Source organism: Botryllus schlosseri, chromosome 5 (genome assembly GCF_051294905.1).
Source record: "Botryllus schlosseri isolate E-star chromosome 5, Bs_hap1, whole genome shotgun sequence".
Classification (NCBI taxonomy): Eukaryota; Metazoa; Chordata; class Ascidiacea; order Stolidobranchia; family Styelidae; genus Botryllus; species Botryllus schlosseri.
Genome location: NC_137240.1, coordinates 26,412,694 through 26,439,681, shown reverse-complemented (window position 1 = coordinate 26,439,681; position 26,988 = coordinate 26,412,694). Strand labels below are relative to the sequence as shown.

At 41.2% G+C, this 26,988-nt stretch overlaps 1 protein-coding gene and 1 long non-coding RNA gene across 5 annotated transcripts in view; one reads left to right on the top strand and one right to left on the bottom strand.

Moving 5' to 3' along the window:
• The window catches only part of LOC145439887 (uncharacterized), a 131,922-nt gene extending 125,425 nt beyond the window's left edge, over positions 1-6,497 (top strand). The window contains exon 2 of the mRNA XM_080317539.1: positions 6,274-6,497. The gene's annotated coding sequence lies outside the window, so the exon portion shown is untranslated. The remainder of the gene's footprint in view (positions 1-6,273) is intronic.
• Positions 6,498-17,488: 10,991 nt separating this feature from the next.
• Positions 17,489-26,321, bottom strand: LOC145439544 (uncharacterized). Of its 4 annotated transcripts, none has more exons than XR_013915259.1 (6): positions 23,747-26,321; positions 22,111-22,220; positions 21,585-21,764; positions 21,164-21,376; positions 19,844-19,931; positions 17,489-18,898 (listed from the first exon to the last, which is right to left on the bottom strand). It is a non-coding gene; the product is annotated as an uncharacterized LOC145439544 (long non-coding RNA). The 4 variants fall into 4 exon arrangements; XR_013915260.1 differs by having other exon boundaries at positions 22,002-22,220; positions 23,747-26,307; XR_013915257.1 differs by having other exon boundaries at positions 21,585-22,220; positions 23,747-24,069.
• Between the last annotated feature and the right edge of the window lie 667 nt (positions 26,322-26,988).

Here is a 26,988-nt window from a genome sequence, read left to right as displayed (position 1 = left end):
ACCATCATTCTCATCAGCATCCCAAATTTCGAGGGCAGGCTAATCAGGTACCCGCTAACTTCGCAAGTTCACGATAAATTACGTGGACTATTGATTCATTGGATAGGAATAGCAGTGTTGGGATGACCCGAGTCAGACTCGAGTCCCCTGTTACGTATAAATTGACTTGACTCGAGTCACTTTGCAAAAGTGACATAACTGGACTTGACTCGGCTCTTCAGAAATATCGATTGACTCGTGGCTCGGAGCAATATTGACGAGTAAATTTCAAGTCATCAAGTAATCGGTGTCGATAAAAATCGCTTTATGTTTCATGTGTTCGGATTGTTCTCGATACGCTGGTGGGACCTATGAGAGCGACCAATTTCATTCATTCAATGATTTTGCGTTTTACTAAACCTCCATTGTTCTATCACAAATAAATTAACCGCAAACGATGTGATCGAGCTTTAAGTGTACGTTGTCGTTATCTCGTAGGAAAGCGATATAATAGCAAAATTCAATAGACTGATCAGTTATTATTAGTTCCCGGTTCTCACCTTAACCAAACATCTTGTATGATTTAAATTGAATTCGAATATAGTATATATATTACTCGGCAACCATTGGCGCAGGCTTAAATTATATCCCTTTGCTACGTAGTTGGGTAGTGCATCATATCACTTCGTTTCAACTATCTGAGGTTTCGTATTCTAGTCTCTATTTTGGCGGATAATTATACACCGGGGGTTTGCAGATACTTAGTTTAGCAATTCTACACATGCGTGAGCTATACAGCGCCTTTTTGCATGCCTATTTGATTCTATATTCGGTCCTCCATTTAAAAATGCTGAATGCAATGATTTAATCGTACCTCCTACCTCAAAAAGACAACTTGACTTGAATTGTGACTTGACTCGTGACTTAACTTGACTTGACTCGAATCACCTACAAAAATCGATTGACTTGACTTGACTCGAGTCAAATTTTGCAATGACTCGAGATGACTTCTGTCTCGAAGGTAGTGGCTTGATCCCAACACTGGGAATAGAACGAATCCGACTCATGATCCACATACACGCGATCTGAACATTTGTATACCATTACAAATGTGCAAAAATAGCCTAGCAAGGCTTTCGAAGTCTTGCATCACCCATTTATGCTGTTCCGGAAAATGCTGAGCGCAAAGCGGGAAAAGACTATAACAGTTTTACTAAAGTCCTTGGTATGACCCGACCGGAGATTGAACCCACGACCTCCAATCAAGAAGCCGGACTAGTGAGAAGCGAGAAGCAGGACTCTTCCAGGTGTTACGCGAGAAGCTTCAGTGGATATAGAAATTAATGAATTTTACAAGTCGATGAAGCGAAATTTATACTTAATATGAAGGCTTCATAATCAGGCATAACTAAGCCTATTGTATACTAGGCTGTCGAAATAAAATAGGGAAACGTCTCATGTCCTCAGATTGTATGACTCTTCCATTGATCTGGCATAGGGTTACCATATTTTTGTTACACAAATCCCGACGATCTTTAGCGCCATCTAGCGGATTTCAAAATGAGCTATGAGCACATTGTCGATCAGTATGACGTCACATCAACAAAGCTTTGTCTATCGACGAGAGGTGGTCACGATCCGGTTTACGAGTATGTGGTTGTAAGTTGTAACCTGGGCCAAAGCCACATTTTTTCATCCCCCGCCCGCCCAAATAAACACTGATCTTGGGCCCACAATAGGGTAATCGATGCAACTTCTGGGGGCTTACTTGCATCTGGTTTCTATATGCATCTGGCCGTTAAATAATTTGACTGAATTATGTCAATAATATTGGTTCATCGATATATTATTATATAATTTTTACCCTCTCTCCGCCCACATGATCAGAGTTATCGGTAGAGCTGGGGGAGGATGATGACTTCGAAAATGCAAGGAGCGTGATTGTAGCCTACGTCGTTAAGTCATGTTCATGTCACATCGATAAGATTACTAATCAGCCGAATGCCTGTGCGCACTGCACCACTGAACTATATAAGCACCGCAATCCGGTGGTTTCCAACCTTTTGAGATCGCCTCTCCATTTCTAATTTGAAAGTGTTCCGTGACCCAGCTCGAAATTTGATGAGCTGATTACTAATTAAAGGTGGGCACATTTGCCCAGACTTACTCACGGCCTATTTTGAAAGCAGATTACGTTCAACATCTTCGCGAACTCCAGAATAAAGGCAAACTACCCAAGGTTTAGAACCACTATCTTTGAATAAAGCATCCAAACGGCCAAAACCGAGTCTATGAATATACGGTTATTTTGTAATTGCGATAAAATTAGACTTATTTTTGTGAATGAACGTTATTTTTATTTATTTTTGATCGCTGTTTTGGCGAGGGTGGTAGTGGAGTATACTTTCATGTTGTATTCTTGAGGAATGCAATTTCTAACATGGGGGAATAGTTGCCTTTCATTGTTGTCGAGTTTGAAACAATGTTATAGTCCAGTGGTTCTCAACCTGTGTCACCTCGCGGACCTGTAAAATTTCGAAAAATACTTGACGGACCGATGAACTTTCAAAAATTGAAATCAACCGAAAATTGAAAGTTGTTGTTGTTGTTGTTTAATAAACAGAAAAATTGGCGCTTATCGCCTGACGGCCTTTTGCACCACGGTCATTGAGCATAGTACACAAATAAAGGAGGTAACACGAAATAATGATTAATAGCACAAGGATCAATTGCACAATGAAGTAGAATCAATCAAGTGAGATGAGGCGATTACACAAATTGATGCACGTACCAACATAACAGAAATAAATTACAGACTATACCAGTGGTTCCCAAACTTTTTCGGTGTGAGGGCCAAATTTAGAATTTCAGAGTACGGTCGGGGCCGCACGAATACTACGGCTATGAAACGGACCGAAACAGTCATAATGGCTATTTCGGAGTAGTTTTATTGCCCTGGCGAGGTTTCAAAACTGTACACCGTTTACCGCTACTTATCTGCTGCATTGGGTGTCTGTTGAGTGAATCAGTTTTTCTCGTCTAAACGCGCGAAGCGCGAAAAATTTCTTTAGTTTCATGACTGAATCGGTCAATATGATCGGGAATTGCATGTATTGCTATCAATTTTCATCTTGTCTCTGTTCACGTAATCTGATTTACCGGTAGAGTTGAGTGAGGTGTGTTTGTAAAGGTATAGGCCCCCTCAATAGGAATTAAACATATCCGGGGGTACCCGTTGGCAGGAACGTAACGGCACTTCGTCAGGACCCCGGGCTCCCATAGGGTGATAAACTGACCCCGCATGACGTTGTTCGCTTTTGCCACGAAATCAAAGTTGTACTGTTTATTGAGACAGCGCGACGCCCGAATATTTCGATAATTCATGATAAATTCGGTGAATAAGATCGGGAATTGCGTGGTTGTCGTCTTTGCCCACGTAATCCAATATACCGGTAGAGCTGAGTGTCTTTGAAACTGCAGACCCCATAAAATTAAACATCTTCGGGCGGGAAGACCCCTAGGTATAACTTCTTCACATGATGTTATTCCGTGACATCCTGTCTGCTATATCAAAAAATGTAGAATTGCCCAAACCTACTAAAGTGGAAGATCACACGATTTCTGATCAATTGGTATTTCTTCGCTGGCATGTAATTTTCTTTCCTGCGGGATGGTATTTATCTTGATAGGTTCAGATTGCCAAGACAAGAACATTCGGCGCCAGTCATTTAGGCGCCAATATGGACAAATAAACCTATATGTATTTTGTATATAAAACGAAGTTTTTGGTATTTCGAAGTTTTTGGTCAGCATAAAAACAGTCCTTTACGGCCATGGCTTTCTCGCTGCCGATCGTTCACACTTATTGGAGTCACATGTTACATGGCCTAAAACTTTAAATGTCTTGGTGCGTTGTGGTGCGGTCATGGCCAACGCTGATATGCCCATTTCTACAAATCTTGCGTATTTTTTCTTGGGGAAGAGTACCCAATAATCAAGATATGCGGCTAATTGAAATCGCGCCCAGCGCGAAAATTTTTTTAAGAAGTTGCATAAATTTTCGAAAAATACTCTATAATTTATGCCAATTCACGAAATAATTTTGGGCCCCTTCGAGCTCGGCCCCCTCAATTGGGGGGTTTGGGGTGCGACAGTTACGGCCCTGAATATAGGACTACCAATTATGCTGCTTTTAGCCGACTAAGCAGTATGCATCTCGGCGTATTCAACAGTGAGTCACGTGTTGCACATCTAGTTATCATAGGGTTACCATACGGCCTCTTTTTGTCCTGTTTGTTCTGATTTGTCCTCTTTTTTGATTTTTTTAAAGTGTCCTCGGAGGACGCCCAAATGTCTTCTTTTTTTGAGGATTTTGGTTACATAGGGCCAAATTCGACTGATATACATTAAGTCAGCACTGTAGGAACGCTACGGCGGCTGTTTCGGAGCTGGACCTGGAAGTTTTTTTTTCAGTCAACCACCTGTTAATGTGAAAGAAAAACTGTATTTTCCGGGACTTGAGCCTCTTTCTTTTTTAGTCAAGCGACCACGAGGGAGAGATTTTCCTCCGGTTTTGAAAGTTATCAATACCTATTTATGTCTATAGCTACTGCTCGTTCAACTGGAAAGTTGGGGCACATTGCATTGAAACAGCAGTGACATAACGTTAGCAGTCGATACTCACAATTCACAACTTTCCTGCAATTCTATAATTAAAAACCACATAGGTCAAGCCAAGCAAGAGTATTTTACAAATATAAATTTTATTTTTGTCATAAATCGATTTCTTAATATATGTTGGGGGCCGCATGCGGCCCTCATGGCCGCACTTGGGAATCACTGGACTATACGGTTATAAATAGCGGTTGCACGATAACACAAATTCAACGACATACGGGACTATACGAGAATCAGTGAGCAAATCATCAATACAGAAATTCACTTTTAATTGAACACATTTATCAATAAGAAATGAACGATGAAAGTCATATTTAGGGCAACTAATTAAGAAATGATCCACAGTTTCGGGGTAGCGGCAGTAACAACACGCAGGAGAGTCTACCATTCCAAGTTTAAACAAATGGCCATTTAATCGGCAATGACCCGATTGCAATCGAAGGATTATACTATCATAAAGGCGATTACCATAACCAGGGGAACCTGTGTCACCTCGCGGACCTGTAAAATTTCGAAAAATACTTGACGGACCGATGAACTTTCAAAAATTGAAATCAACCGAAAATTGAAAGTATGCTGCTGTTTTTTGCAAGTCGAGTCATTTGCGTAATTTGAGAAAATGACTCGAGTCATTACAACCCTGCATTTTGAGGGGTTTGATCGAAATTAATGATCTTCATGATGGCATTCATGTGATTTTACGGTAGTGAGTCTGCTGAGTCAAAGTAAAATTGCCTTGCCCAGATACACGACCATGGATGTAACCGATCACGCCAACTGGAATAATATTCTTCTCTTCGACAATATCGAGAGAAGAAGTGTTTCGGAGTCGAACCAAGCACCTTGTCGTGTTACCTTGCTCAATGCTCATTGCCCACAACACCAGACGTGGGCTACTCTTGCTACTATAGATACAATGCACCGCACGAAAACACCTGACCACAGCTATACCTGGCCAGCGACAAAACCGGAGCGACAAAACCACTTCGTCAGCCAACCCCCCAAAAAACGTTGGTCTTATTCCTCCTACAGTTAGATAGATTTTTTCACCAGTACTCGTGAACACATTCATTCTACTCCGTGTATGCAGAGAGTTTATGTATAGCCGAATCGCGCTGCGGAAATTTTTTATAATTCATGACCGAATCGGTCAATAATATTATTAATTGCGTATATATTGCTCTAATTTTGTTATCCTCTCAGAATTATCAGATTTTCCGGTAGAGCTGAGTAAGGTGTTGTCTTGGAAAATGAACATATTCGGCGGGCGTGTTGGAATAATTACTTTGTTGTATGTCATTATTTCGTGACGTACTGTCTGTGATATATAAGGAATAAATATTGATATCGCCCAAGCGCACTAAACTAGAATACGCACACGCACACGATTCCAATTTAGTATTTCTTAGCTGGATAATTACTGTTCTCTGTGGGATGGTATGTGTCTTGTGGGGTACAGATTGTCAGGACAGCGAAATTCTGCGCCAGACATTTAGGTTCCTATGGACACATATATATCGAAGTTTTCGGTCAACAAAGGGCAGTCCTTTTCGGCCAGCAAAGGGCAGTCCTCTTCGGCCAAGGTGTTCTTTCACCTCGGAGACAAAAGCGCACAAGTACAGCACATGCGCGTCAACGAAGAACAACTATCATATGATCAGGACAGAATACAAGAAAACGCATTGCTCTATTAAGTATGCCAGACCCCAATTGTGGAACAGCATCTCGCCGGCTATCCGACAGTCGTCGAGCATGTCCGCATTCAAGTCGAAATACAAGCAATTTCTTCTAAATCAATACTAGCCAGTCTTCAGGATTACCGGACCACGACCCAACATCGACCTCGCTATGGCGCGCTATGGCACGCTACCTGAGTATGGACTATACGCCGCGTTCCCTCTAGGGTCCGCAACAGAGAGTCGGCGGATACGTTGGCCAGCACTTTATTGCACGACAGAAAACATTAACGGACTAACGGTAAAACATCGGATAAAATAACAGCGTTGGTCGTACAGCGTCGGTCGATCGTCAGGTAAAAAGCCAGGAGTCGTCAGGTAGAAAAGCCGCCCGAATCGCACGAATGTCTGCTTTAAATAGTCGGAGTAGAGACACGGTCGTGCACAATGATTAGCAATAATTGGTAATTGGACGATCCGGCGTCGAGAGGGTATGTGCGGTACACCAATCCGCCATAAGGGTCCCCCCGCTTGGAAAAGCTCTAGGTACAGGATGAGAGCGATTCAGATCGAGAAAAAAATCATGAATGGAGTGAAAATGGCATAGCAACCAGGCATGAAATAGGCCTACATACATCGAATAAACAATACATGTTCAGTACATACCGAAGGGTTATAAACAGTGAGACACAACAAAGCGATAAAAAAAAAATCAAATCTGCATTTCAAACACTGGTGCGAGTACAAAATTTTGCAAGTGACTGGGAGTTCTGACAACACGGCCACTATTCGTAACCGTTGTAGATTGAGATTCGGGAAGGGTTGCGTTCTGAGCGGTATCATTAGTAGATTGGGAGTTTTCAAAACATTGCAAGGGCAACCGACCCGGAATCAAACGATCAGTAGAGGCGTCATAAGGACCTTTACTGGTCTCGATAGTAAAACACTTCGGAGTGCGCTTCAACACTCTGTGCGGACCAGTATAAACGGGGTCAAGCGATCGTCGTGAGCCGTCAATCCTTAGAAAAACGTGAGTGCAAGTGGTTAAATTATTGGGGACTTGTGACTTTGGGTTACAATGAAAATTAGTGGAGGTTTGACCAATGGCCGAAAAGAATCGTCTCGTATTGCTCACGAAGGTTGGATTGTCGGTGCTATTCCTACACGGAACGGGATCAACTAATTGGCCAGGCAAGCGTAATGAAGTACCATACGTCAATTCAGAGGACGAGTACCCTAAATCCTCTTTTATCGCACAACGCAACCCCAATAGTACTAAGCCTTAAATTATGATACCAATCGGACGGGCTCTCCTTTGTACGCAACGCGTCTTTCAACGTGCGGTTAAATCTTTCGACCATTGAATTTTGCTCAGGTTTACGGGCTAGGGTTGTAATATGATGTATTCCAAGCAATTGCATAAGTTGGGACCATCCGCTAGACGTAAATTGGCTACCTCGATCAGTTATAAGTTTCCTGGGTGCGCCGAATCTAGATATATAGCCGAGGTTAAAAGCGTCAATGACTGTCTGGGTGCGCGTATCACACATAGGGATACACTCAGGCCAACGAGAAAATCTATCAATGCACATCAATAAATATGAAAAACCGCAACTGTTAGGCAAGGAAAGGATATCAACATTTACGGTATGAAAACGTTCAGAGGGCACTGGAAGGTTGGTTATTGGCGTTCGAGTATGTCGGGTTATCATCGAGCGCTGACACGGAAGACACTGTCGAACAAACTCAGTTATGTGCCGCTTCATATGAGGCCATACGTACCGGTCCGTTATCAGCTTCGTAGTCGCTCTAATGCAGTGGTTCTCAACCGGTGTGCCATTTACATCTCTCAAGTGTGCCGCGAGCGATTTCTTCGAAACTTTCAAATTATGAGCAAAATAATTCTAGTATATAGCAAACGACCAATAAATAATCTAAATCGAGCTTGATGTGAAGTTTGTACAATTCTCAAAGCCTCGCGCAGAAGCAGAGAAAGTTATTTTTCCGTCTTGCACTGGAATCGTCAATAAAATGTTTGTGACCAAAGTTGCAGCTGAATTGAAAACGATTCCCATGTCAAATGATACCATTCGTAGACGTATTTGTGACATGTTCAGAGATATTAGCATGTTTGGTAGATATCCGACCACCTAAATAAGACAAATTCCAGTATGCAAGCAGGAATGAAAACTGTTGCAAAATTAGAGAATTGAAAGAAATTCAAAATGTGGTCAGTACAAGCAGAGGCAGGAATTTGTACCATGTTCTCCCATGTCTCCGAAACGAATAACAGGGAAATCGTGCAATTTTTTGTTCGGCATCTCAATTGTTTGCATGCAAAAATATACGCTTATTTCCCAACACTAGTCACCGAAAACTATCGATGGGTAAGAAACCCATTTTTTGCCACAAGAAACCCATTTTAAATTTCAAAGAGGTGGTATAGAGCTGATTGACATCCGTACTGACGGAAGCTTGAAGTTATGGTACAATAAGATGGCTGTCGACGAATTTTGAATGAAAATCCGGAAGGAATATCATTGCATTGGAGAAAAGGCAATTGCGATTGTACTTCTATTTTCCACGCCGAAACTTTGCGAGACTGGATTTCCATTCTGGTCAACATAAAACCCCAAATAAACAGGGAGGTTACTTGCTATTGAAGAAGAGATGAGGGTGATAATAGCATTATCATATGTCAGTGGTTCCCGAACGGTGGGGAATTTCGGGATTTCTGGTGGGGAATGGACTCACTTTTGAAACAATCTTTACAGAAATATTATCCTTTATTGAATGTCGTTTTGAAATGCCGACCGAATATTTCATAGCTCATTTGCAATTCAGCGATTCATATCATCAGTGCCCCCAATTAGCGAGAATCGCCTGGATAGCGACACGCGATCTCCAGAAATGTTTTTATTCATTTTTACACCATCATCGGTTACGAAACGTAGCTGATAGAAAAATTCTCGCTAATTTATAGCACATCCGAACTTGTTACAAATGAAATTACATATTTATGTTATTTCAAGTTCTTTTAGTATTGTGCGAAAGTGTAGTTTACGGAGGTTTATATCAGTGTTGGGATGACTCGAGTCATGACTTGACTCGAGTCACTTTTTCGTATGACTTGACTCGACTCGAGTCACTTTACTAAAATGACTTGACTTGACTTGACTCGGCGTATCAGAAATGTGGTTTGACTCGTGACTCGGAACAAAATTCACGAGTCAATTTCAAGTCATCAAGTAATCGGTGTCGATAAAAATCACTGCATCTTGCATATGTTCGGATTGTTCGCGCAAGGCTGGTGTAACCCGTGAGAGCGACCAATCATTCAATGATCGTGCGTTCTACTGAGCCTCCATTGTTCTCTCACAAATATATTGATCGCAAATGAAGTGATCGAAGCTTACAGCCTACGTTGTCGCACACTATAGTATAGTAGCAAAATATACATTTCTGTTCTGTGTTCATCAACATTACGCAGAATCCGCGTCCCTGACACTATTTCCGTATCCGTCTGGTGCTCATCATAGTTATCTTTGGTTTTTATATATTCAACCAATATATTTGGTAGTTGCATGGTCTTAACATAGAATGTAAAAAACATGTTGCGTTTCAGTTTTGAACTTGATTAATGGGAAAACACGTCGCGGTTTCGGTTTTAAACTTGATTATTTCCAAAACACGTCGGCGTTTCCGTTATTAAACGTGTTTTTGGAAAAAACATGCCAAAAACACGTTAAATACACGGTTTATTTTTTACAGTGTAACTCAACCAAACCTCTTGTTTTATTGAAATTGAATTCGAAAATAGTTTATATAGTTCTCAAGCATTGGTGCAGGCTCGAATTGTATCATATCAATTTGCAAAAGGGTAATGTATTGCACCTTATCTCTATTTTTGCTGGTAACTATAAACTGAGGCTGTGCAATTCCTTATAAGTAGTTTATTAGTTCTACTTTTATGTGAGCGATACAGTGCCTTACTTGCGTGTTACTTGCGTGCGTGCGGTTCAAAATCAATGACCACTGAATCACTATTTTAGACAGCTAGCAAAATACAAGGACGTAATCACGCCTCACACCTCGAAAAGGCAATTTGACTTGAATTGTGACTTGACTCGTGACTTGACTTGACCTGACTCGACTTGACTCGAGTCAACTCCAAAAATCGAGTGACTTGACTTGACTCGAGTCAAAATGTGCAATGACTCGAAATGACTCGTGACTCGAAGGTAGTGACTTGATCCCAACACTGGTTTATATACATATCGCCCTCATGAGTTCATCAACATCAGTAAGTTTATCTGACCCATGTATTATTCGGCATTTACGTGTGTAAATTGATGCTTCCCCGCAACATTTGGAAAATTTTCAAACCCCTCCTATTTTTCTGTTGGCTGCGCGCCGGGGTAGATACATAGGCTTTGCGGAGGTGCGTTTACGGTTACCAGTTCACCGCTACGTTAATTTTATTGTGTGCTGATCGATTCCTGGGACCTTAACAATCACCAATAGCACGTACTATTTACTAAGCAAAGTCTTGCAAAATTTTATTGGAGGTAGCACTTTAAAGGGTAGATATGGATATAGAGATTTTAGGTGGGGAATGAAGGCTCGGAAGAAATCGGAAGCATCTTGTGATCGAGACATTGACTGGATACGCGCTAGAAGTCGCATTTCGCACTGACTTTTGCTAGTAATGAAATTAAAAATATTGTTTTGTTTCCGGTAGAACTGTTCAATATTGCTTTCAGAACTACAGTAATTGCAGTGGAGTATTAACTCGAAGGCTTTTCGTGTAGGCTACCCCTTATCAAGAGTTAACCACACAATGAGAAATCTACAGAAAACCAAATTTGCTAAATATGACGTAACAATGCAATAATAAAAGGAACCATGGAACTCTAGACAAAGTTAGCCGTACCGGTACTCCAGTAGTCGTGACAGGAGAGAATCAAATCATACAATACAATACACCTTACACAGACAATTAACGGTATTTTAAGATTACTAGAAACTCGTTCTGCTTCTAATTGTGCCGCGAACTCTTGATAACGGGCACACGAAGAGTCTTTGAGTTGAGAAATTCTACTACACTGAATGTAGTTCTGAAAGAACTCTTCAAGTTCACTACTGCTAGTCACATATTTGAGGTATCTTTGCATTAATCTGAGAGCTAATAAGTTGACTAACATTTCAAAAGTGGCATTTTGCGAATCACGCAGCCTATAATTAAAAAATCGGAATAAAACGAACGAGCCCCGTAGGTGCGTCAATTAGATGTTCCGGAATCATCATCCGTAAGTTGAAGAAAACATTGAAAATTTTGACATTTTTCGTAGATTTTTGACTTGCTCAAACTAAAACAGTCCTCCAAATTGGTTTCAATGATCGTTTCTTAAGGTTTTATCAATATAAAATCCCTTAAAATAACAGATTCACTACGAGAGTAGTGTCTTTGCATTGAGAAACAATAGAAAATGCCAGGTTGACAATTTGTCAACGTCTGTGCAGATTAAGTTACCTAAAATCCCTGTACAGTAGGGCTCTTCAAAAATGACTTTTTTTCTCAAATCGTACTGGCTACTTGATAAAATTGTTAGGTTACCTAATTTAAGCCTACACACAAAATTTGGCTCGATTCCAGCCAGTAACCGCTTTGCTACAGGAGAAGTAAGTTTCTATTTATTATATAAAAATAAATAATAAAAAATTTGAAAATTTTCTGTTCACCCCATGAAAGTGTTAGGCTGTCTATAGAAACGATGCTCACCAAATTTGGTTCAATTCCAACCAGTGGAAGCGGAGTTATTGCCGTCGAAAAATTTGGATTTGAATAAAATAGTATTCACGGTGACCGATTCTTTGTTTATTTATTATAGTTGTGCTCACCGTAAATACTATTTTATTCAAATCCAAATTTTTCGACGGCAATAACTCCCCTTCCACTGGTTGGAATTGAACCAAATTTGGTGAGCATCGTTTCTATAGACAGCCTAACACTTTTATGGGGTGAACAGAAAATTTTCAAATTTTTTATTATTTATTTTTATATAATAAATAGAAACTTACTTCTCCTGTAGCAAAGCGGTTACTGGCAGGAATTGAACCAAATTTTGTGTGTAGGCTTAAATTAGGTAACCTAACAATTTTATCAAGTAGCCAGTACGATTTGAGAAAAAAAGTCATTTTTGAAGAGCCCTACTGTACAGTGTACAATACATAAAAATTTACGATTGACTGCAGAGGTGCTCACATTAGTCAGCAGCACCCACTTCCTGCTAAGTATTCAGGTGGTTTTCAGGTTCCGTAGGCCAAAAAAATCTCACAACTACTGTGCTGGTGTGCCGCGAACTATTTTTTCATTTCCACAGGGTGCCGCGAGGTCAAAAAGGTTGAGAACCACTGCTCTAATGCTAGGATGAGAAATGTTGTGAAGTCCGTTGAGCACTGCGTCGCGCAAAGAATACGGTACGAACGGGCGATGTTTGCCAGGCAGCGACCTGTCGAAAATAACGGGGCCATGCAACCCTTCAACTGTTACCTCCGCAAGATCCAAAAAATGTTCGTCGGAGTTAGACAGTAGATCTTGCAATTCGTCGTCGTCTTTCTGGGCATCAAACAGCATCTGTGCAGAAATCTGTACGGTATCTGGAAAAACCACATTGACTTGTAATCTAGAAAGAGTGTCGGCGGCAGTGTTCAGCGACCCCTTGATGTGGCGGACGTCGCTCGTAAACTCCGTGATGAACCTTAATTGTCTTGATTGACGCGCGACGAGTCTTTCAGTAGGGTTCTGCAATGCTTTAACAAGACCATCATTATCGGTGACTAGTTGAAATTTCCTGCCCTTCAATTGTACGTGAAAATGTTTAATAGCAGAATACGCTCCCAAGAGCTCGCGATCGAATGCTGAATACGTTCGTTGGGTACGATTAAGGGTCTTCGAATAAAACCCAAGAGGTGACCATATACCTTTGTGTTGCTGTTGCAGAACTGCACCCATTCCTACTTCACTTGCATCCACGACTAGAGAGAGGTCCGAGTCATGAATAGGATGGACAAGTAATGCGTTACCTGAGAGATCAGATTTGATGCGGTCGAATGCTGACAATGCGGAGTCCAACCATACAATACGTCTGCGTTTGTTGGATGATTGATTTGCTATATCGTAGAGCGGCTTCAATATAATTGCGCAGTCTTTCACAAATCGATGATAGTAACATACAAGGCTGAGAAAAGATCGTAGTTGCTTTACGTTATCTGGGAGAGGGTAATTTGTTATCACATCAACCTTTGCAGGCAGGGGACGGATTCCTTCGAGACCAACTAAATGTCCAAGGAATTCTATCTCCTTTTTACCGAATTCGCACTTGTCAACGTTGATAACCAGACCAAACTCACGTAGCTTCGAAAACAGTGTTCTGAGCGTCGTCAAATGTTCCTGTTCAGTGCGGGAGGCGACTAAAATGTCATCTAAAAACACGAAAATATGTTCGATTCCGGATGTAACCTCGGAGATAAACGGCTAAAAGTGCTGCATGCATTCGTCAATCCGAACGGCACGGTAGTTGGTTGAAACAGTCCTTCAGGGCAAATAAACGCGGCCTTCTCTTATTGGTCCTGGGGATGGAGAGGAATCTGACGGTATACGCTTTCTGTAAATCAATCTTGCTGAATATCCTGCAACCGTGCAATTCGTTAGTGAAGTCTCGTAAAAAGGGGACTGGCCATCGATCTTTGATTGTTTGATTGTTTAACTTACGGTAATCGACGCAAATCCTAATGTCGTCTTCACCTTTAGGAACAACGGTAATAGGTGACGCATACGGCGATTTTGAACGGACAATGTCTCCGGACGCTAAAAGCTCGTCCAATCGATCCCTTACCTTGCGTCTCAAATACGGATGTAGTGGGCGACAACGCGAACGCACAGGACCGCCAGTAGTCAATATCCGATGTACAGTGCCATGCTTACCACGTAGGGAAGCAATCTTCGGTGTGGTCAAATCTTTAAATTCCTTCAAGATATCTGCATATGGTTGCTAATGGTGGCGCGAGACTAAGTTAAGGCCGAAAACAGACGCACGTTTCTTCCGACCTCTCACGAGAGTGTTCGAATTCGGGTCCAACATTACGTTATTTCTAACATCGACTACAAAAGAGAATTCCTTCAGGAAATCAGCTCCTAATATCGCAATCTTTGTATCAGCTACGTAAAATACAAAATCATACGTGTGCCCGTTTGAGAGTCGGATCTTGCGAGATTTCATACCACGAGTCGGAATAGCGGTACCGTTCGTTGCATACAGGTTTGGTCCACGGTCTTTGTTACGACGATCTTGCCATGTGCTGGGCATGAGTGAAACGGATGCGCCTGTATCTACTAAGAAATGAGTTCCTGAAATTTCATCCTGTACATGTAATAGAGAGACATCACGAGAGTTGCGCGAAACAACCGATGGATCTGTACGGCGTGGACGAAATCCTACGCCGTACCTCTGTCTAAAAAAGGACGAGCAGATTCGTAGTGTACACAACCAGGGCGACAATTTCGTGCTCGATCACCAAACCGTTAGTGATAGTAGCAGAGACCGCATTCCTGACTTCGCGGAGGGCCGTCAGTACGCCAGTCATTACGAGAAACGGGATTTCGATGCCTAGAGTCGGTATGCACGTCTTCAAATCGAGGGTGGTGTCGAGTCGTCGCACCAGCGGTAGAGGTCGGTCGTGGAGGCACAAGGACAGGAGGTGTATCCCGTACAGGCGGTCGAGATTGAAGCTGTCTAACTTCACGAGTCAGACTTGAAATTTCTCTTCGCATCTGATACAAGTCAACGTTACCGGGCGCTTGGTGATTAGTATGATGAGACCCACGGGCGTAGATATTGTCAGCTCGTACAGCCAATTCATCCGCGGTATCAGTTACGTGTGACGATAAAATATTGGCCAAGGAATTAGGCAAGTGGTGCAGGAAGGCTTCCCGGAGGTAGCAATCGACACCAGGCCCTCCATGGAACATTCCCGTCGCACTCCTCAGCTTCTTGAGTATCTCTGACGGTTTCAACCCACGACAGCGTCCACTATATAGCTCTTGAACACGATCTCGTAGCGGGACAGTATATTCATCGAGCAGGATTTGGCGTAAAATTACAAAGCAATCGGGGTTCTGGATGCCAGGAAGCCTCATTCGGATAGATTCAAGTTGATTTCCATCAAGGCAGCGCAAAACGTAGTTGTACCGAGCAACATCATCGTCGACACCATAAGACTGGAATCCAGCTTCTGCAGACACAAACCAGGACTCCGGTGCATGCGACCAGAATTGCACCACAGGCATAGCTCCACGCAGATGCGCGTTGAAAGGTTGGGCAGCAAGCTCCTCTCGTTCATCTTGCACGGCTCGTCGTCGGCGACTTCTTGTAGACATCACGTCGAGCTGTAATCGCGTCGTCTTCAAGAATGCGTTTGGATCAGGTCAGGCTATGATCACGTCGGGGTCACCAAAAGTATGGCGCGCTATGGCACGCTACCTGAGTATGGACTATACGCCGCGTTCCCTCTAGGGTCCGCAACAGAGAGTCGGCGGATACGTTGGTCAGCACTTTATTGCACGACAGAAAACATTAACGGACTAACGGTAAAACACCGGATAAAATGACAGCGTTGGTCGTACAGCGTCGGTCGATCGTCAGGTAAAAAGTCAGGAGTCGTCAGGTAGAAAAACCGCCCGAATCGCACGAATGTCTGCTTTAAATAGTCGGAGTAGAGACACGGTCGCGCACAATGATTAGCAATAATTGGTAATTGGACGATCCGGCGTCGAGAGGGTATGTGCGGTACACCAATCCGCCATACTCGCCCTCCGCCTCATGCCACCTCATTTTGTCGCTTGCGCCTTATATTTTTCTCTGCATTACTTTTCATTCAGTGTGCATGCCTCTTATTTACTTCACCTATAGGCTAATGTGGGTGTCTGATCTTAAAGGCTACTCCAAGTTGTTTCGACACCTTCCTATCTTTTCAATGTATCGCAGTCTTGTGATGTTTTAGAAACGATGAAAATATTAATAAACCTGATTGATGATCTTTGGCACACTTTTCAGAGTCCTATGTTCGGCTAAACTTCATCATGTGTTGGTTCGTCGCAGCGCGGCAATGGCTGACGCCGGAATGCCTATTCCTATAAATTATGTGTATTTCTTGGGGGAAGGGCACCCAATAATCAAGGCATTTAGTGACACTAAATCGGGATAAGCGCGAAATTTTTTTTCCAAGTTGGATGAAGTTTCAAAGAAATACTCTATAATTTACGTTCATTCACGAAATCAATTTGGGCCCCCTTCAATAGGGGGTTTTGGTGCGGTAGTTATAGGGATGATGTGAACCTCTGAAAGGTTAAGGTTCGTGTGAACACGAGCCTTTTTGAAAGGTTCTGTGCGTGCGAACGCGAACGTGAACCTCATGACGTCACGTAACGTCATATTGCTAATTCCAATCCTACATTTCAGTAAAGTGATAGCCTATATTAATGTACACGATACCTAGCGACGACTCGGGCAACATAATGCCACAATCCTAAAGTACATATTGACGTTTTAAACATCGCCAAATTTATCAACTGGGGCAATCATATGATATAATAATCCCGTAAAATCACCCGTAAAATCAATATCTACCGTCGATTTGTCAACAATTTCGACGAGGACTTGCAAGGGAATATAAGCTTACGCCTTAACGGTCTACGCCAGGCCGGACAATATATTCGGCGTCTGAGTTTTGCTACGCTGATATTGAGCAGAGTGTAAAACGGGTTTCTATACTTGCTACCGATATTACCCCATTAACAGGTTATACAGCAGTAGCCAGCACCCTAACCGCATGGATTTGGCTTTTATGATACAATGAACATATGAAGTCAACACTGTAAAAAATAAAGGTGTCCATAGACATGTTTACACCTGGTACCTCTTAATACATGTCCGTCATGTAAAACCATACGACAGGTTTAGTTCCACCTGTTGCCTAACATGTTTTTGCCCGTCATGTAATCTCGAAAACACGTCTGACCTGAGACTTCAATTGACCTTTCACCTCGGACCGACTGGCACAAAATCTGTAGCCAGGATATGAATTAAAACAAGCAATTCAGTGTTGGATCAAATGATGGTATATTGAGAACAAATGCATCAAAACAAGAAAAATTCTGAAATGGCGAGAGTTTCGGATAATACGTAATGAAATAAGAATTACTATAACGGCTAAAAATATTGACATGTCATGGCGCAATTAATTTACTACTAACAGCCACAGTGTAAGTCGAAGAGTACCGAACGTTAAGAAGTTTTGGAACTTATGCAATGAAAGAAGAGTTATATACAACAATGGCTAAAAATATTGGGCCGTCATCAATGAATTAATTTACTACAAAAAGCCACAGTGTGAGCCGCAGAGTGCCTAACATTAAGAAGTTTTGGAACTTATGCAATGAATGAAGAATTATTACAACAACGGCTAAAAATATTGGCCCGTCATCAATGAATTAATTTACTACAAAAAGCCACAGTGTAAGCCGCAGAGTGCCTAACGTTGAGAAGTTTTGGAACTTATGCAATGAAAGAAGAGTTATATACAACAATGGCTAAAAATATTGGCCCGTCATCAATGAATTAATTTACTACAAAAAGCCACAGTGTGAGCCGCAGAGTGCCTAACATTAAGAAGTTTTGGAACTTATGCAATGAATGAAAAATTCTTACAACAACGGCTAAAAATATTGGCCCCTCATAAATTAATTAATTTACTACAAAAAGCCACATTGTAAGCCGCAGAGAGCCTAACGTTAAGAAGTTTTGGAATTTATACAATGAAAGAAGAATTGTTACAACAACAGCTAAAAATATTGACCCGTCATCAATGAATTAATTTACTACAAAAAGCCACAGTGTAAGCCGCCTAGTACCTAATGTTTTGAAGTTTTGGACATATGTAATGAAACCAGAATTATAATAACGGCTAAAATCATTGACCCGTCCTCAATAAATTAATCAAATTAAATTACAATGAACAGCCACAGTCAGCCACACCTAAAGTTAGAAAGTTTCGAAACGTATGTAATGAAACAAGAATTAATATACCGGCTTGAAACATTGACCGGACCTCGATTAATTAAGTTATTACAAATTGTCACAGTTAAAGGCGCCGAGTACCTAATGCAATGACACAAGAATTATAACGGCTAAAAATATTGACCTGTCCTTGGTGAATTATTCAAATTAATTTACTACGAACAGCCAAAGTCTACCTAACGTTACAAAGTTTCGAGACAGCCGCAGTGTACTTAACGTTCGGAAGTTTCGAAGGAGAGTTCGTGACGACGGACCATGAATTAGAGGCTGATGGAGCGAACTTGATGTTGAACAGCCAGTATATTGCCAGTATTATGGCCATAGCATGATGGAAGCTTCTGACCCCTTTGATAACTTTGCCATAGAAGAGAACTTTCCATTCATTCAGGATCGTATTGTACTTGATCGTCGGATATAATTCTTTGGCTCCTGATAAATAAAAATGATATTAGCTTAGTACTATCGATGTGGTCTGAGATTAAGAATTGAGTTGAGTATGAGGCCTAATAATAGGGTTACCATGCGTCCTCTTTCAATAGGATTTGTCCTCTTTCTTGACTTTTTTAAAAGTGTCCTCGGAGGACGCCCTTTTGTCCTCTTTTTTGAGATTTTGTCCTCTTTTTTGAAAATTTAGGTCACATTTAGAGCGAAATGCGAGTGATATGCCGTAAATTAGCACAGAAGTGACTCTATTGCGGGTATTTCGGAGTGAAAAACGGTGATTGGAGCTCTGAGCGAAAAGTTGACCTTTTTTAAAAAATTTCCAGTCAACCGGTCACAAAGTGGGCAAAATTCACCGATTTTTGAGAATTCTTCTCCGGTTTTGCAAGTCTCAAATTTCTGAAAAAGTGTCCTCTTTTTAGATTTCCAAAATATGGTAAGCCTACCTAATAAGTCATTACTGCGCGAGTCGGGGTCATGCAAAGAGGTAAGAAAACGATCGTACGTGATGGTGCTTTCAAGGATATCGAGCGAGCATAATGGTACCCAGAGTGGAATGATTTTAGCATCAGTCGTAACACTGCAACTTTCTAAGTGAAATAGGAGGGGCCAATATTGGTTTCACATCATCTTCTTTGATTGGACGCCATATACTAGTGACAATTTCACCATAGTGTCCTACAGTAGCGTGGACACGGGAAAATCTCGTTACTCACTGATATTGGATTACATCATTCTTTCGATTTACAGTGACCTTTCGAGATACCAATTTTTATCAAATACAGTGTTAATACAGCAATACAGTGTTAATAGTGCCATAAATTGCCTTTTTTGTATGATGTGAATGATGTAGCCTGATGGCAGTGAGCCATGCGATTTGCTTGTGTCCACAACACAGTGACATAATGCTTACACATACACCAAACAACTTACTTTGTCAACAAACAGGAAGCTGCCATAGTTGTCATTGAAGAATTGAAGATCGTTGGGATCCCGACCATCCACCCCAGTTTTTGACGACCTGAACGAGAAGTGTCAGAAATCAACTCAATGTATGTTTTGACGCGACTGCGACGTCGTAAAGTAAATCAGCGACTTTGAAACCTTGCGCGGGCCCCTCTAATGTTGATAGAGATTTTCAGTCATCCGACAGGAGGTAACACGGTTGGGCAAGGGTGAAAACATGACATATATTACTACGCAGCAAATTCGATGACAATTATGTTACGACAACCAAGTGTGCAGTCATGTCCTGCAAGGAGTTGCAGGTCTCCTTTGTATACCTCTGGGCTCATTTGACAAGGATTATTCCAAGCTTGGACATATGAATATCAAGGTTGCAGCGAGGCTGCGTACATCGCGTTGTGCAAAGGTTTCATCGCTGACAATATTTCTGCGAGTACTAATAAATATTATAATCAATTTCTAGAATCGCCTTGCAGCCCGAGGGTTGGTCGCCCTTATATTTAAGGAAGAAATGTCTACGTCTGGAAGTATGTGCGATTAAAAAATTCAAGAAAACTAAATCTGCCCAAAAAGAACAATGTATGTTAATTTAAAAAGTATCTTTAGGTCACCGACGAGTTTTATACATTTTGAAAACTGACTTCACTTTTTGCTAACCCATGGTAATAATTAGGGCCATTCAAAGCCATATTTTGTTCTATGCATCAGCAAGTCGTGAAATCAATTTCAACACAAAACCGTATCCCTTTGAGCTATATTAAAGCTATGAAGTCACATTTTCCTGATTAGGTCATAAAGCTCAAAATTTACATTAAGAAGCGATTGGACAAAAACGAGGTTTAACAAATAATGGAGCTGCAAATACAAGACATTTCACCAGCGCTTTATGCACCCCTGCAGAAGTGACATCAGCGTCTGTGGAGCTCTCACTTTCCTTACCAAAGTCATTTTACGTCCGAATCGTAACTTCAAAGACTTTAACATTTCACACTACTACTGTACTGCAACAGTGATTTAGAATAAAAAATGGACGTGTATAACTGTTGTTGCATAGGTTTTACTCTTTAGTTCCGTCAGTGCCGATATTTGCATGTAAAAATACACCATTTTCACATAAATTCATATTTTCCAAAAAGTAAAGTCATATTATTGATTTTCTAAGGTCATATAAAAATGGCCCTAGTTATAATATATATGTCATTTGTTGTGTCATGAAAAATGATTGCGCATGCCACAAATGCCGAGGGATTGTGCCGTCAGTGACTTGATCATAACACTGCTTTATACCTACGGTACCCAATGCGCATCGATCAAGATCGGGTAAATCTCCAGCAGACTGTGTTGACATCCCATTCAGAATGGCCTCGCGACGCGATTCGAATGTTCTTTTCATCCTATCCAGAATCGTTTCCTTGTGAGGTATTCTCCACTTGCCTCTTATTGCGTTTTGATGTATCTCGATGCTGCGCTCGTCGTCTGTGGAGAGTATACATGTTGACTCTGTAGGACAAAATAGATCCTAATCAAAACATGACCGGTTATCGGTGCAAGGTGCTACTTCTTGCCAATGTTCCTTCTAAGCTGCTCGCATGCGCACAGACACGAGAAAAATTAGACGTAACATTGTCTGTTCGCGTTATCAGTATCATATCAAAATATTCATATTGAAGATATCTAGATCAAGAAAGCAAGATACTAAAATGCTCACATTGGATGTTGTGACTCGAGAATTCATGCAGCGTTGACTAGATTTTTCCACAAGCTGCTGAGATTTCCGTTTGCCGCAGCGTCCATGCTTCTGCTATTCCAAGTTTAAGACGAGAACTTTTTTTTCATGGTGTCTTCTCCATTCCCTCAACTTGTTGCAGAGCTTGTCTTTCCATGATCCCTGCAATGTGGCATAGTTGAAGAAAGGTTTGGATTAAGTTTGGACAAACTTCTGAGATGTGTGTCACCAACATTGAAAAATTGGAATGTAATGCCGCCCCTGCTGTATGATATTACACATTGATAATAATCGTCAATAATTGGTGCATGCATTGCATACGTTGTAGGACTAGCCTATTGCATGAACGTGGTAAGGGGATGTCATTATCAGTGACTTGATCCCAACACTGCTTTATACCTGCCCAATGCGCATCGATCAACATCGGCTAAATCTCGAACAGACTTTGTGTTGATATCCCATTCAAAATGGCCTCATGACACGATTCAAATGTTCTTTTCATCCTAACCTGAATCTTTTCTTGTCACGCAGTCTTTTCGTCCACTTGACACTTATTGCTTTTTGCTGTACCTTGATGCTGCACTCGTCTTCTGGAGAATATACCGATGCAGGTTGACTCTGTAATAAATATCTTCATTAAAGCCCAGCAAATTATCAGCTTGCCGGTAATAGCGAGTCAATTTATTGCAGAAAGAGCAAAAGTTTTTTTAGGCCTAACTATTTCGTAAGAACAGACAATTCCGACCAGAAATGAAGATAAGCAGTAGCCTAAAATTCTAAGGTAATGGGGGAAAACAGGCAATTTACATATATACGAGATCACAATTTCATCAAAATTAACATTTTTAGGGTTAAAAATGTCAAAATTGACCGAATATCAGATTTTATCGGTCAAAATCTTCGGATTTTAGATAAAAAATAAAATCACCCTAGGAGAACATCACATATTCGTTGAAGAAGTTCATATCAACATATTCCAACATATTCTATTCGGGAAACAAAAAAGTACTAACCTATGGTAGATTAGTAATCTATATAGACCAGGAATGGTCAACCTTTTCGGCTGAAGAGCCACATGCAATTGACGAACGAGTTCGCGGTCCACTAGCCACGCCAAGCAGATAAAATTTTCGAAATTTATAAATAAACAAGGTCAATAATATTATTACTCGAGTATTGCGGGTCTATTGTATACCGCCCGCTAGACTCAGTTTGCAAGGACACGACTATTTGGCGTCTGGCCACATCGATATCGCCATTTCACCATTGACGATCTTTATGCGAGCGCAAACGCGAAAAGACTTTCTCCCGTAATTGCGAATACAGTTAGACTCAATCGGATAAAATAAGCGTTTTTTTCGTTTTCAGATTGAGTCTAAATATATTAGCGATTACGAGACAAAGTGTCGTTCAACATATGCGACCTTGCGTTTGCACTGGCAGTCGACTATGAAACCTAGGCACGAAATGATTGACGCATGTTGCGGTCGCAGCTTTCAATATCGATATGTCCATGCGCCGAATAGCCCAGTCCTCGCAAACTTAGCCCAGCGATATACAGCAGGCCCGCAATATAATCAAGTGACAATATTATTGACCTATGAACTTCAAAATCGGGCGAAAATTAAACAGGCAAAGCGTGAAAAAAAATTTCACTGCTATTTTACTTTATTGTAATGTACGACGACTTACTGAAAAGGTGACTGGACCCTGGATCTGCCAATGCGTTGGAACTGATATTTTAGTCATCAAGATCCCAAGTGTCGCAGCAAAAATTGTAATTTTTTGTTGGCATTGCAAGTTCACAATCTGAGCAATTCATTTTCGATAATATAATAGGAAATTAGCTCACGGGTCACGCAAAACCCTCTCGCTGGCCATATTTGGCCCACGGGTTGGTCACCCCTGATATAGACAGGCCAATGCGATCATTTCAGAGCCGGAGCAGCAGCTAGAGCAGGAGCAGTTTAAATTTGCGGCTGCTCTAAAGCCCTGCATAACACGGCGTGATTTTGGCTAAAAATCTATATTCGTTTTTATTACAGATATCGAACAAGACAAGATAATTTTAGTACAGTATGATTACCATGATCATCGCTTTATGACGATAATTCTGTTGACATGTATAGAATATAATTACTCACTTCCATCGTCAAACCAGTCATATTGTCCCATATCTTTGGCAGACAATTCATAGAAATCGCCGTTCAATTCAAGCGACTTGTCGTAATATTCCGTAGTGAATTTTCTGTCCTAGATGGTACTACGAACTGCACATCTCACAACATCATAAATCTCAGATAGGTGATCAACTGTGATCACCTTTCTAATATTACCATGGATGATCAGCATTTTCATATTTAATAGCACAAGAGTAATAAATCGCTAACCAGTCTGATGAATCTGAAAAATAGAACGTCATGTTCAAAATTACGCAATTTTAATTACCGGAACTTTTCTCTATCGGCATGTAGTTCACTATTAAACTTCGAAACATATTCTATGATGCAGTCTAATGTAGCAATCTCACCATCAATGTTCCCTCTAAGCTGCGCACATGCACAAATGCGCAGTGCTAACACGGTCTCTGCGCACAAAAAATCCGATATGATGACCTTTTTTTTAGTCTTTACGCACTGTTGTCCAAGGGTCTGCGCAGTGAGTTCGTGAGTGTGCGCAGACTCGTCAAAAATTAGAGGGAACATTGCTCACCATACTGTAATTTACCAATACAGTATACCGGTAAATTATGGAGTCTCTGGTAAAATATTTCACCAGGTTGTAAAACACAAAGGAAACCGGTTTCTGTCATAGCCTCACAGGAATAACAGTGTAAATATCGCCCAAAGCCTGACTTGAGGATACCACAAATGTGACAGTGCCCGTCAAAATCTTCATAGAAAAATATTTTACCATCTTGATCTTGATTGACAACATGAATTCTTTTTTGCCGTATTTGTCACATAATTTTACAGAGCAAACTTGTCCCTCCATATCTTGCATTTGACAAAATGCAACATATTGGCATGGTATACACATCCTCCTAATATATCAACTGGCTCAACTTTCTTAGGTTCATTATTTACATAGTTAAGCTAAGACATTCCCCAACATGATATACTGTAATCGACTGGTTACCGTATGCACTCTGAAGCTATATATGGTAAGTGCTAAACGATATGCTGCCTCCACACGCCACACGTTACCGTACTGCAGTTAAATGCAGCACACCAACTATGCACACCCCGTAGGCGCGCATATGAATCGGAAACACTTTCCCCGATGAAAACTGATGTGAAATGCATCCTCTACTAACTGGACAAATACGATCAATAACCGTCAGCCGGTAATAAACTCTACACTGTTTCGCCAACTTTGCTGGCCGCGTAGTGATCGCCGATGGAAGTGGCTTCCCGGCACTGAAAGTTTTTCAAACCAATCGTAACGCATACGGCAATCACGTGAGCAGTGAAGTAGAACTTCCGTTTTTTTAACCAATCACGTCGGATCGTGAAATAGTGTGAGTGGTGAACTGAAATTTTACCGTCGTTCTGCAACCAATCACGACGGAGACTGAAATCGAGGACCGTGAACTAAAATTTCCTGTTTTCCAACCACGGATTCGGAAATCGTGTGAGCTGTGAACTGAAATTATACCTCAGTTTTTCAACCAATCAAGACCAATACTCAAATGTCTTTTTTTTTTATAGATAACTAACCTACGCATAGATTCGCACCACCCATCATCACCCTTGCTCGTCGTGAGGAATTGACTACTGAAGTGCTCAGCAATCTGAACGCAGCATGATCGGTTATCAATAGCTGAAGACCCGAACCCTCAAATTAAATAAAGTTGATCTTATTTGAAAGCTACCGTCACGCTGATTCTGAAAATAATACATTAAAATTTCATTAGGACAATGGAACTAACCCGAAATAGCCTAAAAATCTGAAAATCGGCATCGTGCAGCGATGCAGCACAATCACCATAACAACGGCCTTTGCGTTGTTGCGATCGTTCAGAACAATGCCGATTTGCAGACTTTTGGGGTGCATTTCGAGGGGGTTCCATTGCCCCGATAAGATTTTAATGTATATTTCGGAATCAATGCGACAGTAGCCTATAAATAAGCTCAACTTTTTTTAATTTGAGTGCTCGGATCGTCAGCGATAGGATTAGCAATTATGTTGCGTTCCAATTGGTGCAATAAAATCCGAATCTGGTCCCACTGTATCAACATTCTGCAGAATCCCCGTCCCTGACACTATTTCCGTGTCCGTCTGAAAATATACATTAAAATTTCAATAGGGCAATGGAATTACCCCGAAGTAGCCTTCAAAATCTGAAAATCAGCATTGTTCCAAACAATCGCAGCGACGCAGCCCTATAACGCGTGGTTCGGAACAATGCCGAATTTCATACTTTTGGGTGTATTTCGAAGGCGTTCCATTGCCCTGATTAGATTTTAATGCATATTTTCGGAATCAGTGCGACAGTAGCTTTCAAATCAGAGCAACGTTATTCCAATCTGAAACGCAACATGTTTTTTACATAACATGTTACGTTTCAGTTTTGAACTTGATTAATTGGAAAACACGTCGCGTTTTCGGTTTTAAACTTGTTTATTTCAAAAACACGTCGGCGTTTTCCGTCGTTTAACGTGTTTTTGGAAAAAACATGCAAAAAACACGTTAAATACACGGTTTATTTTTTACAGTGAAGATTGACCCCGTACGCCTGCTAGATTATTTACATCAGACAATGATATCAATTTCATTGATTGGTTGAATGAGTATCATTCGCTGACTACCATCATGTGTATTTAGCTCTCAATGCTGTGTGATTACGGGTCAATCTCGCAGCAGAGAGTCACTAAATATTAACCAAGATAGAGCTAGATATTTTGAATAAACTTTTGTAACAAAGCAAGTGAAATTTTTGAGATTGTCAAAGTGCATGCTCAATTAGTGATGATTTCTTTATGCTGCCAGCGCCATGCATAGAGTGGCCCGCAGTTGAAATGCAATAAATTGGGGACCCTCTAAATTTCTGAGGGTCACACACAGAAAGCGAACGTGAACCTTACGTTCACACCATCGCTAGGTAGTTACCGTTCTGCACGAAATGAATAAATCGAAAACGAATGATCGTGCAAACTGCGCGGTTTAGCGAGTCAGCTCATACTTGTCACATCTTGAAATCAAGGTATATGACATTGCAATATACATGGCGGACCGGCACCGGTCCGCGGACTTGCGGTTGAGAACCACTGCTATGGTCAGATACAAGTTGTGGTACGCGAAGGCTGTATACAAAATAAAAATGGTATGAGAGTAAAAAAGCTCGGGAAGCACTGGGTAACTAATATACCGCGCGAGTCACTCA